The 13531-nt window shown below is 44.0% G+C and overlaps 1 protein-coding gene across 9 annotated transcripts in view; it reads left to right on the forward strand.

Annotated features, from left to right (window-relative positions):
• The window catches only part of TBC1D1 (TBC1 domain family member 1), a 183583-nt gene that overhangs the window by 126703 nt on the left and 43349 nt on the right, over window positions 1-13531 (forward strand). The gene's annotated exons all lie outside the window — the stretch shown is intronic.

Genomic DNA, 13531 nt, shown 5'->3' on the forward strand with positions numbered 1-13531 from the left:
GATGGGTCCTATTCATTGACATACTTTGGAATGAACCTCCTTTTTTGGAGCCCATGTAGTGTATTGTCTTTTCAAAGGACACAAATCTTTTTGAAATAGCTTTAGTCTTGAAATTCAGAAGAGTAAAGCTGAGAGCTGACATTGGAACAAAAGAGATTAGTTTGAAATATCTACTTATACAAAAAGTTTGAGAGACAAGGTGGGTGAGATAATATTTTTTATTGAAGCAATTTCTATTGATGAGAGAGACAAGCTTTCGAGCTTATACAGAGCTCTTCTTCAGTTTTCTTCCCTTCAGACACATACATGTTGGTAGCTTTTTTGTGCCCACAGTGAGCCGCTGGGTAGGATTATGGGTGTAGACTTTGACACGTAATCAGCTTGGATCTGACAGCTGCTGTGCCCATTGAAATGCCTGGGTATTCATTTCTGAAGGTTTAATAACGTAAGCAGATGAGGTGATATTATAAGCAGTGTTTGCTTTGGCAGAATATAGTAAATTCTTACCTAAAAAACAAACAAAAAACCAAAAGAATTTCCCAATGCTGATATTTAAACAGCTATCTTAAAATGTACAGATTTTCAAAAGCTCCTCATTTAGCTATTCAGTTGCCTTTTTTCCTCTTAGAGCAGTTTATGAGACTAAATAAATTGTTGCTTAATGTGGTTCCAGTTTTTGACTTTCCTGGAAGCAAAAGGACTCTGACTATTTTAGCTATATGTGCCTTATAGCTTCTGCTGAAGATTTAAACACTCTAGACATGTATGTAAAATAATACAAAATGCTGTACTTGTATATCTATGGTTACAGAAGTAGATATAGTTTCTCTTTAATTTTGTATGACTAGTTGAATAATATGCAGCATTGCCTCATGTTGTGGTCATGTATGAAAGAGACTATTGCAATACATGCATGCAAGGATTTGGGAAGAGTTAAGGCTAATGTGATATCCACTTCTTTGTGCATTTTAAAATGAGGAGTTGCAAAGAATTTCCTATTTAAAATATTTAATTTTTTTTTTAAGTGGGAGAAGTGCAGCAAGAGAGAATCTAGTGCACAAGAGAGAAAACTCCTTAGAATTCTCCTCTCCGAGTTCAGACCAAGGCATATCTAGCTTAGTTTATGAATTCTGAAAAGGTCACATGTCCATGGAGATAGGACTGTAAGATAGTAATTCTTTTTTTTCTGGTTTTGTGTTCGTGGAAGACCCAGAGGGCAAGTTTAATAGGAACAGGAATCAAACCCAGATCTTCCACATATCTCTGCACAACACCATCCGTAGGCCCCCTGGCAAAATATTAAATTATAGAGCCATGTAGCAGCTCCGTAGTCCGTAGCAGGCTAACCAATGTAACACTTAACAATCTAAGTTAAATTTGAACTTCCTTCCCCTTACTTTCTTTAAAATAAATAACAAAAAAACCCCTCTTTTCTACCTAAAATGTTGTGATCTGTAACCGGATACAAATTTTATTCTGGATATTTCAGGTTCATTGAACTGTGTGCTTCTGAGAGAATTTTTTTTAAAAAAAATAGGCTTTAGGAAAAGCCTGGTGGTTTTTTTGGTAAAGTCATATTTAAAAAATGAGATTGTGACACCAAGAAACTTCCAGTGAATAAAACAAAACTGTTCTGGTTGATACTATTATAGGAAGCTCATTTTATTTTTTGAAAAAAGGTTGAAGGCAAAATTTTAGTTATTTTCTATGAAAGTCTGAATCTCTGTGGGGTCCCAGCGATGTTCTGTATTTCTGTGTCGCTGCTTTTGAAGCTTATAAAGTCCAGTGTCAGAAGTTGCAAAGTTTTTTCCCTAAGAGTCAAATATTGTTCGACTTCATTAGCATCGCATTTAGTCACCTGTTTCCTTAAACTTTTTTCATGTGCTCTGAAGTGATAACTGGACTGTAGTACCTCCTTTGCAGTATTTTGTGGCCCATTGTTTGTATCTCTCATCTTTGTATATGATCGTTTGTTTGTTTAATCCGCTTGCTGACCCTTTTCAGGGAGGGAGCTTGTCAGTGAATATAATGAATTAACTCCATCCACATGAAGCTCAAAGGTCTGGATACAGGTGGGTGCAGCATTCCATTCCAGCCCACTGGCAGACAATTGTGCAGAGGGTGCAGGCACCAGATAAGAGTAAACATTAATATTTGGACTGCTCCCAGCATGTCATTTCACAAGCTGTTGGATATGTGACCAGCACAGAAGTCCTTTCCATGGCATGTAAGAAGTGCATGAGTACTTTTGTGCCAGCGCACACCTCTGCAGGGCAATTAGTAATGAAGAGGCCCGTCACACCACACATGAATCTCTCCATGTACACTTAATTGGAGATCACAGGCTATTGAAGTGTATCCCGTAGAAGTATGATTATTAGAGTTAGTGGAGGTGGGGGAGAGTCAAAACTTTTTTCAATAAAAAATAAATGGGTTTTTGACAACTTGGAAATTCTTATGAAAATTTCCACTTTTGTTGAAAAACTGAATATGTTTATGGAAATTTTCTATGGGAATATGAGAAATTCCATGGAAAATGTAGACAAAAATATTCTTTATTTTGTATGTAAAATAAAATAGAGTTCTTCTTCGAATGCTAGCTCATGTTCATTCCATTGTAGGTGTATGTGCGCCTCCGTGCACGGTTACCGGAACTTTTTTCCCTTTATCAGTACCCATAGGGCTGGCTCTGGCAACCCATGCACATGCCGTGTTATATGAGGCACTGCCGACCCTACGTCCTCTCAGTTTCTTCTTTCCGCCTGTGACGGTTGCTGGAACTGCTATGACTTGCATTGCAAGTGTTCTAAATCCCTTTTGTTCTCCTTAATTGTTTGTTATTTGTCTTAGTTAGGTAGATTAGTCTAACAGTGGTAGTTAGTCACTTAGGATAGTCCCGGCTGGGACTTTGCCAGGAACGCGGCATGCCCTGGTCACCAGGCTTCAAACCTTGTGCCTCCTGTGGGAACGTCTTTCCACTGAGCGACACCCATGATACTTGCCTAAAGTGCCTGGGGGAAGCTCACCATAAGGGAAAATGCAAGATTTGTAAGGCTTTCAGACCTTGAACCCAAAAAAAACAGAGAGATCCACTTGAAAGCCTTACTAATGGAGGCAGCACTCAGACTGGCCTCCGAACCAACCCGTTCTACCTTGGTACCAAGTGTGGCGTTGGTGCAGAGCGCGCCGTCAACACCAGCCCCGCCTCGGCACTGGACTTATTCCTTTCTGTCAAGGAAGAAGCAGCAAAAGCAGCACGCAGAGCGAGGCCGTTCCCCTGCACCGTCCAAGAAAGTGGGGTCGAGCATGGGGCCGCTCCAAGGTCAGACAGTGGAGACTTGCTTGCCACCGCCGGAGCCTAGTCTCCAACTAGAGAGCCACCCCCAACTCCTGGGAGTGGGAGGGCATCTCTGCACCTGCCGGCACTGTCGACATCGGAGGCGTTTCATGCGGCACGGACTTTGTTGACCTTGCCCACGCCATCCCCACCCCAGCCTCTGCCCAGAAAGAAGATGCCAGTGTTGCAGGGGAAGCTCGCATTGGGACCCCGGGGTTGGCTTAGGTGATCCCCGGAGCCGGGGGGATGATCTCCAACAGCCTGGTCACCCCAAATGGAAAGGTCGACACAGCTCCACTCCCTGAAAAGTAGCTCCAGGTCATGGTCGCCGGAGCACCCCGCATTGGCGGGTCACGGAGTGAGGTCACCCTCTCAGCACCAGTCGCAGTCCCTGGTACCAGGCAAAACTTGTTTTAGGAGGTGGCGCCTGTCTGGGTCGCCTGCAAGAGGCCACTCCCCAGAAGGAAGTTGGCACCAAGGAGTTCGCCCGCACTGGTGCAACGCAGAACCCAGTTGCTGAAGGCAGACTCAGCACTGTGCAGGAAGCAGCGCCATAAGCCATCAGTGCCCAAGCGCTGTTCCGGGCATTCCAGTTCGCAGTTGAAACATGATTCAGCACTGGTCACGGCACCGGCACCATGGCTCGTCGTCGTCACGATCGATGACGCTGAGAGGTTGTTCTCCAGAGTGCCGGAGCACGCACAGATCAGGTCATTGCTCCCCCTCTACTCAGCACCGTACAGTGGGAGCCTCTGATGCAGCCCCACTGTGGTCATCTGACTGTGAGTTGGCATCCTCTCGAGAGGACGGCTACTGTGATAGTCATTGCCGCCAGCAAAAGATGCCAGAGCACCCCTCTGCTCAGGCAGCCCCAGGATGACCTCAGTGGCAGTGGCCACCCCAATGACCGTATTAAAGACCTTGGGCGTTTCCGGTGGGTCCAGGTCCACAGTTGTTTAGGTCATCTGGGGTGCAGTCCACACCACTGGCGCTGGAGAAGGGCCATCATTCGGTCTCCAATGACAATTCGGACCCCCCAGGGAGGGACCTCTGTTGGGGCCCCTCGTCAGCGGGAAGGGATGCCACCACCCACCGTGCCCCTCCAATCCTTCTCCTTTTCCCCAGATGAGGCGGTCACCCAGGGACCATCAGTGCCTCTGGATGATTTCAGGGTGCATCAAGAGCTTCTCAAGAGGGTGGCTTCCAACTTGGGGTTGGAGATGGAGATGCTGAAGGAGGCATCAGACAGTCTCTTTAATGTCCTGGCAGCAGCCGCTCCAGCCCGGGTTGCCCTCCCCATTCATGAGAGGGTATTAAAGATAGTGAAGGCGCTGTGGCAGACCCTTTCATGAGTGACCCCAACCTCTAAGGGGGCCGAGAAGAAATATTAGGTCTCAGCCAAAGAATTTGAATACCTTTTCACCCATCCCTCTCCCAGTACCCTGGTGGTAGATGCTGCCAACCAGTGGGATAGGCAGGGATAGCCTAGTCCCATGCCCAAAAGTAAAGACAACAAGAAATTGGACCTGTTTGGGAGAAAGGTTTATTCGCAGCAAGCCTGCAGTTTCGAATTGCCAATCAGCAGGCTCTCCTGGGCAGGTACAATTTCAATCTCTGGGACTCTCTAAAGCGCTTTGCAGACTCTTTGCCCCAGGACCAGGCACTGAATTTTAGGACCATCCTGGATGAGGGTGTTATGGTGGCCAGAGCAGTGCTGCAGGCGTCTTCGGACATATCAGATTTGGCGGGTAGAGTCATAGCCTCCGCCATCTGCATGAGCAGGTGCTCATGGCTGCAATTCTTGGGTCTGTCCCAGGAGGTCCAACAGTCCACTCAGGACCATCCCTTCGATGGGTTGGCCTTGTTTTCAGACCAGACGGATGCGAAGTTATATGGTCTGAAAGACTCGAGGGCCACGTTCCGCTCTTTGAGTGTTTATACACCCCAGGCCTCTAGGAGCCAGTCCCATCCTCAGGGCCAGCAACAGCAGAGATACTAGCCACAGCAGTTCACGCCCTATAGACAAAGGGACAGAAATATAGCATCTAGGAGACATCGACCAATGCCAGGGTCCTCCTCAGCCCCCCAGCAAGGGTCATCTAGGTAATTCGATAATCAAGGGCAATCATTTTGAAGATGCGCCCAAGGACGGCATTCCAGCCTGTTCCAGGGATCCTCCTGTCCCTTCTTGAACTGCCTAGCTCCCTTCCTGTCTGAATGGGCCAAGGTCACTTCAGACCTCTGGGTCCTTGGCATAGTTTCGGCAGGATATGCCCTCCAGTTTGCTTCTATCCTGCCCAACAATCCTCCCTCCCTGTCCCTCTTCAGGGACCCCTCTCACAAGCAACTTCTCATGTAAGAGGTAGAGACCCTTCTCAGCCTGGAGGCTGTAGAAGGGGTTCCATTGGATATGAGGGGAAAAGGTTTATACTCAAGGTACTTCCTCACCCCCAAAGTGAAAGGGGGTCTAAGGCCTCTACTAGAGCTTCGTCATGTCAACAAATATCTCAAGAGACTGAAATTTCACATGGTCTCCCTTGCCTCCATCATTCCCTCTCTGGATCCAGGAGACTGGTATGCCGCCTCAACCTAAAGGACGCATACTTCACATTTCTATTTTCTCCAGCCATTTCTCCAACATTTCTTCTGTTTCGTGTGGCTGGTTCCCACTACCAGTTTGCAGCATTGCCCTTTGGCCTTTCCTCGGCCCCAAGGGTGTTTACAAAATGTATGGTGGTAGTGATGGCACACCTGAGGCGCAAGGGGGTCCAAATTTTCCTCTACCTGGACAATTGGCTAATCAGAGGCAGGTCCAGGGCCCAGGTCCAGAACAGTGTAAATCTGACATGTGCCACCTGCTGTCAGCTGGGCCTGCTAATAAACAAGCAGAAGTCCACATTAACTCCAGTACAGTGAATGGAGTTCAGTGTGGGGGTCCTGGATGCTTCCCAAGCCAGAGCTTTCCTGCCCCAGCCGCGCTTCGAGGTGATGTCCACCATCATCACTCGCCTGCACCTGTGCCCGACTACAACAGCCAGGTACTGTCTGCAGCTGTTAGGCCACATGTCAGCCTGCACTTATGTGGTGAGGCTTGCTCGGCTAAGACTCAGACCACTTCAGTCATGGCTAGCCTCAGTTTATGCCCCAAGCAGACATTCCCTGGACTGGGTGGTCAGTCCCCCACCCAAATCCTGGCCTCACTAGACTGGTGGCAGAGGCCCAGGCAGTGTTGAGGGGTGTGCCGTTCGAGGAGCTAGTCCCCTCAGTCACTCTGGTATTGGACGCCTTGGACTTAGGCTGGGGGGTCCATATCAGCGCCAACCTTGGGACACAAGGGGTCAAGGGAGGAGAGGCGCATGCACATCAACATGAGAAAGTTACGGGCTATTCGACTAGCCTGTGGAGTGTTCCTCCGCTTTATTGTGGGCAAGGTGGTGCAGATACTGAGAGACAATACAGTGGCCATGTATTATATCAACAGGCAGGGGGGAGCCCGTTCCAGCAGGTGCGGGACGAGGCGGGCTTTGGCAGAGTGGTGCAGCAAGAGGCAGCTCATCCATAACTCCAGCCCACCTCCAAGGTATTGCTTATGAGACAATCTACAATGGAATGGATATGAGCAAGCACTCGAAGAAGAAAAGATGGTTATTTACCTTGTAACTTGTTCTTCGAGATGTCTTGCTCATGTCCATTCCATGACCCACCCCGAATCCCCGCTGCCAGAGTTGATGGCAAGAAGGAACTGAGGGGACGTAGGGCTGGCAACGCCTCATATACCGCGGCAGGTGCGCGTGACTCCAGTTGGCGCCTGAGCTGGCCCTATGGGTACTGCTAAAGGGAAAAAAGTTCCGGTAACCATGCACGGAGGCACGCACACACTTGCAATGGAATGGACACGAGCAACACATCTAGCACAATAGTTACAAGGTAAGTAACCGTCTTTTTTTGGTCCAGCAATAATAATAAAGCTAAAGATCCTAGCTCTGAATATGAACCAGGAAAGCATTTTATGAATTTAGAGTAAACTTTTATATCTATTTCTCCAAGGGAGGGCTATTCTTCATTCACAGTGCATTAAAGTTATATGCATTAGATGCAAAGCAGGGTCAGCAAAATCCTATAAAGTTGGCAAATGAACAGGGAAGCTGATTCTTTCAGTTCTTACTAATTGTATGCTTAGGTATTCAGGTTTTGCCTCAGTGCACTTGCTATCGTTTTCATAGAATCATAGAATATTAGAGTTGGAAAGGACCTCAGGAGGTCATCTAGTCCAACCCCCTGCTCAAAGCAGGACTAACCTCACATTATTTAACCTTTTGCACATGACAGTTTGATTCACTGGAATGTGCACTTCTAATTACTTTCAGTTTAATTGTTCTGCCTTTTAGCTCTCTTTTGTCTGCTTTTCTCCAAAACATTTGGAAGAAAGATTGCAATGCTCAGTTTTTTCAATGGATCTGTGATTCTGATTCTGGAAGCCGTACTACATGTCCATCATTGACACTGTTGTATGTTCATGAGCAGTGGTAAGGGCTGAATTGTCAAGTGTCTGTTTCCTTTTTGATACAGTTTCCAGGGGTTACGTTCACATTCTGCCCAGTAAATTAAATGAGTGGTGCAACTGGGCAAACTAAACAAATCACCTGGGTAGTTAGACATATTCATTTTGACTTCTCAGTTTCCTGCCACATGCCAGCATGGTCATGGGAAGGAAGGTGAATTAGTGTATTAAGCTTTGACTGAGAAGACTAAGATATCTATTTAATGTCTGGTAACAAAAAGGGAAGAAGGAAAAGACACAAGAGGAACTGACAACTGTAAAGTGGAAACAGCCTGGGACACATTCTTGGTGAGATTAGAAGTAGGATTGGTCACTACAATAATTTAGCCTATAATTTCTATAAACTCCATGTTATGGATCCTTCTTTTATAAGTGCTATGGTTTAAGTTTTTCTGTCTGAAGATAACCAGGATCAGTTTAGGCAATAATGGACATGAAATTTTCTTCTCTCCTGTAGTTTAAAATTATTGGCTGAACTGGAAGCAAAAACTGTCCTTTTGACTAGTTAATATGTCACATTGATACATGTTGATATGATGAAGCATTTTATTGGAGAATTCATGAGAGCTAAAATTGTTTAAATAAGCACGTGCAGTGAACTCGAAGATTATCTGGTGTAGGTTTTCCTTCGCCACTGAAGAAGATCAATATGCGCATATTTTCACTGGTAGGCGAGGATGTACAGATTGAAAACAGAAGATTTGGCATTCTTATCCTATTCTCTGGGTGCATTTACTTGTAACTTCAGGGAAGAGTTAGGAAGGCTGGTGTCCATGTGTCCAATCAGTTTTCCCATGGGTTTGACAACCTGTGTTCTAGAACCAGGCAGCCTCAAACTGTCTTTGTAAATAATATGATGCTTCCTTACCAGAAGACAGATTTTTTCCTGAATAAAATGTTTGATTGAATATCTAACTCTAGAAGACATTTGTAAACTACTAAGGACACCTACTCTCCCCAAAATGTAAAGAGGCGCAAATTACCACAGCTGATATACATTGTGTAAAGATTTTACTAGTTGCCACCACTCTTGCTTATTTAATTGAAATTTTGTGATAGTTTGATATGAACACAATCTGTTATATTTCTGTGTGTTTATATGTGTGTAACACAACCTTAAAGATCTGAACTGATTTATTAAAAATGCTTTGTGTTTAAAGAGCCCTAAATCAGTTACAGAATATGGGTCCATTTCTGCAAAAACTACCCACCTGAGTTGTTCCATTATAAAGTTACTCACACACACAAAAACTTGCAGGATTAAGCACCGTATATGTAGTCTCTCAAATTAAAAATATACAGAATATTATTGATATTTACATGTGTAATATGTATTACAAATAGCTCATATGTGTATTAATATTTAAAATACACGTGTGTGTGTGTGTTGCCAGCCCATGTCAAGTTCAGGATTCTTTGATTTTCCTGCACCACCTGAGAACTTCCCTTATAAAGCAATGTTATGATTGCATGGGAAACCTTGAACTTGAGTCTTGGCATGGAGAAGAGTTTTTTTCCTCCAGCTTGTAAAGATATAAAAGGAGATGCTTCCCTGGTTTCGCAAGAAGTAACTGTAAAATATCTTTTTTTCCCAAGTTTTTCCTCGTAACAGACATTTGTATTTTTGAACATACATTTGTCAACATTTTCTAGTTCCTTTTGGTACCATCAGTAACTACTACTAAATTGTCACAAATTTGCCTTTTGCCTAATTTACCTTACCATGAAATTCACCATATGAATCCATGTGTTCTCCTAAAATAGGTAATATTGCAAATACTTAACTTAAACTTAACTTAAATTACGTGCCAGGAGCAAAAATAAAGATGTAAATTGTGCTCACTGAATGTGTCTCATCTCAACCCTCTGCTATCTGATGTTACTACATAAATCTCTGCTTACATCCTGAACTTCAGGTAATACTCTGTAAGCACTGTGTGGTGGAATAGGGGGTGAATGGACCAGCCCTTTTGCCTCTGAATCTTTGGGAGGAGAGATTAACAGTGATACAGTTTATAAAAGCAACAGTCAGTTATGATGACTGATTGTCCAAGTTCAGAGCGAGTACCTGTGAGTACGTGAAGACTGACTACTTATAGACTGAGTGGGTCAAGGTAGTGGCTTTCCAAACTGAATGTAAAATACTGGAAACCTTTCTATTTAATTAACTGTTAGAATGAGAGAATCCCTGTGGCTACATCTACACTGCAGTTGTATAGGCATGGCTGGCCTGTGCCAGCTGACTTGGGCGTGGCCTGAGCTCTGGGACCCTCCCACCTCGCAAGGCCCTAGAGCCCAGGCTTCAGCCTGAGCCCGAATGTCTACAAGGTGGATAAACAGCTCCTTAGCCCGAGCCCCTGTCAGATGGCACAGGCTAGTCGTGGGTGTTTAATTGCAGTGTAGATACACCCTCTGTGTTTTTAATTTCAAAAGTATGTTGCAGTGATAGTCAATGATTTAAAAAAAAAAGAAAAAAAAGGTGGCCCTCTGAACTACCGTGCAGAATATCTGCTTTTAGGAGGGTCACCTCCCTAGGAGCTGGTTTGAAAGATTAAATTAATTACAGATGTTGTAGCAGGAGTTACCAAAAAAAAAAAAAAAAAGCTGAAGTACTTATTTTGGTGAGGAAAAATATTGTTCATTTCCCTAAAAATAAAGAATAATTCCTCTTATATTTTCATGAGTTTTTTCTACATTTGATTGATTGAAGAGTTCTACTGTAATGAATTTTTTAACTGAGCTATTTGCATGCTTGATTTACTGCAAAAGGTACTTAAGTACACAATCACAAGTGAAAAATTTGATGGAAGGTAAAGGTTATGACGTGACAGAAAAGCTAGAACAAACACTTCGTGAATGTTGTTCTGTTTGCGTTAGTTGTAGGGGTTCGTGACTACGTTACTGAATATTTACACTAGGAACTGGTATTCATCTCAGTTTATGAACTATATTGGTGCTGTGTTTATGTCGTTAAGGTTTGTGTGTTTTCTATGCCAAACCTAGTTTCGAGCTTTTTTTTATGTACTAATTTGAATTATTTTAAAATCTTGGAAACATACTGGCTTTCAGCTGCTAGTTTATGCTTATGTAATTTATTGACGCATCCTTTTTATAAAGTTTTAGTTAGCAGGCCATTGGATAAATATGTGGTTTTAATGTCTTTATAGTTTGGAGAAATAATGGGCTAGTCTCTGGCCTGTGCTACCAATCCTTTGTGTCATTCCGGTAGTACAAAAGAGCTGCAAGCTGCCCTAAACTGGCAGCTGGTGAAACTTTGCCTGGCAAAGCCATTTCTCTGCCAACTTCCCACCTCTCCGGCATAGTGTAGGAGAGGGGTGGTACTACAGCATTCCTTGGCTGGCATAAGTGCTCCTGTATGGCTGCTAGAAGCCAGTATATTTAGAGGACAGCCTTGAGGTACTCAGATAAAGGTGCTGTAAAAGTGGTATACCTTTGGACCTCCCATTTTACCCCTAGATACTAATTTGAGCAGCATTCAACCAGATTTGAGGATAAAGCTAATGATTATGCTTGGATCCCTCTCCTTGACCTGGTCTATGTCTTCACTCCATCAACAGGTCCTTCATGAAAACATAATTCTTCCATGGGGCCTATGGCTATTGTCAGGTTCCTAGGGGGAAATTCTACACATCACCAAAAATCTCTACCATCATCACCTTTGCTTCCCTTCTTGGAGGTCTCAGCCAGTCATCACAGACTGACTGCATGTGCCTGGACTATAGTTTCAACCCTATAAGTGATTCCTCTAGGTCAGAGTTGGGACACCTGGGCAGGGAGGTCTTAGAGAATCTGGCCCGTCTACTGCTTGTGCTGTGTCTGTCCTTTGATAAATTAATTTATTTCAGTCTGGTGTATTAGTTGGGAGGTAGAGGAGGAAGAAAAGGAAGGAGGGAAATGTACCCCACCTATTTTTAAAAGGGGAGAGTATGGGAAGTGTGTTTTGTATCCTTGTTGTCTATGGAATTGATACTGGGCTGTTTATAATTTATTGTCTGGATGCAGTCCCATATTTTATTTACACAAATGTAAGGATATTAAAATATTCCCTGTAATAATAAGCAAACAGCTAGCCTCCTGAACTGTCTGGCCTATTAACTGGTGCATCTGATCTCATTAAAATTTACAGAATATAGATTAGAATTTCTAACCGATTGGTAAGACCAGGGGCTCTCAAACTTGTTTTTTGCTGGGACACCCCTTTGAAAATATTTCAGGTTGTGACGACCCCCGCAAAAAAAGTGAGGACCCCCCATGTCATGCCACTCTTACTTCTGTGCTGCTATGGGGGGCAGCGCTGCTTTTAGAGCGGGGCACCCATCCAGTGGCTCTTTGGTCACCCAGCTCTGAAGGGCACGGGCTGTCAGCCACATGCATTGCTGACAGCCAGAGCCCCGGCATGCATGGGGGATAACAGCTCACGACCTCTCTATAATAACCTGGTGACCCCCTGAGAGGTCGCAACCCCCAGTTTGAGAACCCCTGAGTAAGACACTGATCTTACAATGAGCTGTGTGTAGCTGGAATCCTGTACCTGCACAGCGTCCATGAGGCTGCATGTGGTCTGCCCACATAGAGCTTATTGCAGAAAGAGGATCATATGGTATAAGAACAATACTTAAAATATGAGAGAGAATAGTTCTTAACCAATGCAGAATGGCATTCAGCCCTATTTCCAACAGACAGGCAATACTGTGACAGAAAGATATTGTCAGTAATAAAATGCTGGAACTGAAATTTTATAAGGGGGATATCGAGCCCATATTTCTCCAATATTGCATCCTCTGAAGTCAGTGTCTGAAAACGCCCATGGATACAAATGGCCAATATCAGCACATGATATTAAACACATTTAGATTGGATGGTGTTCAAGACTGGATGAGAGGGGTGCACTTGAAGAAAGAATAAATGGGTTAAGAGTGTGGAGAATTTAAATTCACATTTGATAACAACCATGGCTAAAGAAATAGATTCCCTGTCACTCCCCGCAAGAGACAGTAATCTCGAGGAGTGGAAGGATGTCAGAGGTTTAATGACAGATCTCAGTCAAACCTCAGACAGTGATTTTTGTCATCAAGAAAGTGAAAATATACCTGCCAGGATTTCTTTTTAATTGATCTGATGTTAAGGAGAGAGAGCCTTAATCTAACAGAGTAGATAGAAGGTGCAGATATGTGCACAATGCAAGTGCATGTCCAATTAAGCATGAAATTTCCAGTTTTAGGCTTCCAATACAAATGCATTGTTTAAATAATTTCTCTCTTTTCTATGAACATCACCAGATAGATTTACATAATGGCCATGGTAGGCATTCTCTTGGCATGAGTGCCCAAAATTCTGAATATGTGCAAGTGCAGATATTTCTGTGTGCGCTTCAAAAATTCTAGTACCTACACCAGTACTTCTAACAGTTAAGCACCTGCACGTATAAATATGAACACTTGTATCTGCAAAATCCATTGATTCCATTTGCACTTGGCTAGGCATTAGACTATCGAGAGTGCTTATGCATGGATTAAAGCAGTGGTTCTCAAACAAGGGTACGCAGAGGTCTTCCGGGGGTACGTCAACTCATCTAGATCAATGTTTCTCAACTTGGGGGTCTTAGGATGGGT

Source organism: Emydura macquarii, unplaced genomic scaffold (genome assembly GCF_026122565.2).
Source record: "Emydura macquarii macquarii isolate MOO-44397 ecotype Brisbane River unplaced genomic scaffold, CSIRO-AGI_Emac_v2 contig_1353, whole genome shotgun sequence".
Taxonomy (NCBI): Eukaryota; Metazoa; Chordata; order Testudines; family Chelidae; genus Emydura; species Emydura macquarii.